The sequence below is a fragment of the Arachis ipaensis genome, chromosome B4, assembly GCF_059453495.1.
Source record: "Arachis ipaensis isolate K30076 ecotype BB chromosome B4, ASM5945349v1, whole genome shotgun sequence".
Taxonomy (NCBI): domain Eukaryota; kingdom Viridiplantae; phylum Streptophyta; class Magnoliopsida; order Fabales; family Fabaceae; genus Arachis; species Arachis ipaensis.
In genome coordinates this window covers 5,628,297-5,631,728 of record NC_142439.1, presented here as the reverse complement: position 1 = coordinate 5,631,728, position 3,432 = coordinate 5,628,297, and the positions used below count along the sequence as shown (strand labels likewise).

The window sequence follows — 3,432 nt, the reverse complement described above, 5'->3', positions numbered from 1 at the left end:
ACTACAATTCAATTATATATAATGACTCATGAATATCTATCATTCAACTATTATAGAGTATTATTATAAAAATTAAAATTAGTAGGGCTGAAGTGCATGTTTTTCTCTAAAACCAATATAAAATTTCTTGATCCTAATGCAAAAAATTAAAACACTTTGAGATTAAAATAATGATACACAACTTTAAAGAAGTAAAATGGGAACAATAGTGTCATATTATCCACTAGTATAGGAAGCTAGATTGCTTAGTACTTTCTGCATATCTGTATATGCATCCGTGGTGGAGTCCAAAGACACGTAATAATGATAAGCATTCCTCGATTGCACTGTACATGAATGAATAAGTTTTGATTATTAATATTTTAAAAAATTATATAATTATCAATTTTAAATAATAATTTAATTATAAAATAGTTTATTATAGTTAAAATACTAACCCTAATTAAATTAAAGTAATTCAAGTTATAAATATAGTTAGTTATTAAATTAAAATATTATCATCATAAAGAATAAATTACATATTATTTTAAAGAAAATTGGATAGAATTTATCTTTATTTATTATTTCAGTTATTTTTTTTTCATTTTCATCAGTAATTAGTGACAATAATAATTGTTAATCTATCTGTTCAGGAATGTATAATTTCAGATCAATTCTCTGAAACTCTTTTAACTACTCATTGATGATGGATGATGGTTGGAAAGACCACAGTAAATGCAGCCAGACTCAGAGTTTTGATATGAACAATAATCTTTTGTTCAATTCTTATCATTTGTCAACGACGAAGAAGACACATCATCATATAAGAATATCGAGATATTCTTACAAAATAATAATAATCTGGTGTCAATAAAATATTCGTATAGAGAAATAAAAATGATGACAAAAAATTTTTAAAAAAAATTATATAAAAGTGGTTTTGGTTCTGTATACAAAGAGAAGCTACGTAGTGGACCTTTTGTAGCAGTAAAGATATTAGATACATCTAAATCTAGTGAACAAGATTTCTTTAGTGAAATAATGACCATAGAAAGAATTCACCATATAAATGTGGTGAGATTGGTTGGATTTTGTGTCGAAGAATCAAAACGTGCTCTAATGTGTGATTTCATGCCTAATGATTCCTTGATAAATATATTCTCTCTAAAAAAAATATTTTTTTAAGTTATGAGAAAATATATGAGATAACATTGGAAATTGCTAGAGGCATTTCTTACCTTCATGAAGAGTGTGACATGCAAATTTTGCACTTTGACATTAAACCACATAATATTCTTCTAGATAAAAATTTTATTCCTAAAGTTTATGATTTTCGATTAGCAAAATTATATCCTAGAGATAATAACATTGTTAGTTTGACCGATAGAAGAGGGACAATTGGATACACTGCATCCGAATTGTTTTATAACAATATCGGAGGAGTCTCGTACAAAGCTGATGTATATAGTTTTCGAATGTTGTTTATGGAAATGACAAACAGAAGGAAGAATTTGAATCCGCATGCAGAAAATTCAAGCAGCACATTATTTTCTGCTTGGATTTATAATCAATTCAGCAACAGCAGAGATATAGAAGTGCACAATATCACAGAAAATGAGAAGAACATATTTAAAAAAAATGATCATTGTTACACTATGATGTATCCAATTAAAATTCTCTGATCGTCCTTCAATGAAACAAGTTGTGGAGATACTTGAAGGAGAAGTTGAAGACCTAACAATGCCTCCAAAGCCTTCTTTATATTCAAGCAGTAAAGAAAAACTTAATTTAAAGCTAGACCAAACATCAACATCATATTATGATTCAGAATGTACTGTATCAGAGATTAAAAAAAGTTTTTAGTATTCTAATTATAAAAGCTTTTAGTATACATTAATCTACTTTAATTGTTTATTAAATTATTATTTATTATTTTTCTTTTTTACTAAGTATTTGCACTTTATTAAGACAAAAAAATGATAAATATTTTAAAGATATTTTGCTTTGCTTACAGCATATTTATTAAGATGTTTGATATAATAAAAAAATAAAGATTTTATCTTTTTATTAAAAATAAATAGAGTTTTTTAAACATTTATAATGTATTTTACTTAAAATTTTTAGTTCAAGGAACTTTATGAGATTAAAATTTTAAAATAATCTTTAAGATTAGACCTAATGTTCTATATACTAAAATAATTTTTAAAATTTTAATTGTACTATTAAAATCTGAGATTGAGCTCCAAACATGTTAATATAACCCTTTTGTTCCTTTTCGACATTAAAATATCAATAGTGATGATGTGACACCATCATTATTATGCTGGACACATAACAGATAATTAACTGACATGACAAACAAATATTGATAAGCCAATGTGATTCTTAGTTTCTTTTTAATTAATAGCGTGCCTATTGATTCTCTTCTATTTACTAATAAATAGATATGAAAATAATAAAGATTGAATTAGTTAAGATGATAAATGATTTAAATATTTTAACAAAACTTTTGGGTTCAAATCTTGGAAATGATATTTTTTGTAAATTATATATTACGAGAGGTATTTTTGAAAAAAAAAATTAGACATTGGTCATTTTTGTATTTTCATTGTATATATACACAATCAGAAATACGGACGTTACTAATGGAAAGATACTCATGAACTAAAAATAGTGACAAATTTATATGATCGTGGTAATCACTTGCAACGTCTTGTATTTCTGTGGTCAAATTTTGTGAAGTTTTTCGACGATTTTGTTTCTTCGCGGCTAACTTAAGCTAAGTTCTCTCAATGACCACAGACTCAATGATCATCGTGGCAAAATCGAACGATTTTCACTTTCAAATTCCGCGTTTAATTTGATTTTTTTCTCCATCCCTCTCAAAATATTTTTATACAGTTTATACTTTTTCCAAATTTAAACCCTAACCTAAGATAAATTCGATTTATCAGGGTGCAGGCTTTTCCAATTCTTCGATTGTTGGTTTTTTTCTCCCTTCTCTTGAGCGCTGTCACTGAAAAATTAATAAAGTATGCTAATGGTTTGATTTTAGATGTTGTTGATGATGTGCAATTTTCTCACTTTGTATGATTCTTAAATTCGGCCATATCTATGAATCATGTGTTTTTTTTTACTTAGTACTAGCTATGCCTTAATTCAGAGACTTTGGTGATAAAATAAAATGATTCAATTGAAAATAAATGTTAAAATTATAAAAAGAATACCAAAATAAAATACAAAAAGAGTACATATTTATCTTTGATAAATTTTCTCTAACTAATTTTAGAAAGTAAAAAATACTAACTATGATTTATTGAAATAATAACTAATTTAATTACTCGTAATTTATTTTATTAATTTAATTTAAAAAATAAATTAAAATTAATTTTATGGGAGTTCATTTCTTAACTATGTACAAAATTTTTATTTTTTTTTTCTATTTAAAGGTAT

At 25.3% G+C, this 3,432-nt stretch overlaps 1 pseudogene; it reads left to right on the top strand.

Annotated features, from left to right (window-relative positions):
• Nucleotides 1–876: 876 nt before the first annotated feature.
• Nucleotides 877–1,842, top strand: LOC107635886 (rust resistance kinase Lr10 pseudogene; annotated as a pseudogene).
• Nucleotides 1,843–3,432: the final 1,590 nt, after the last annotated feature.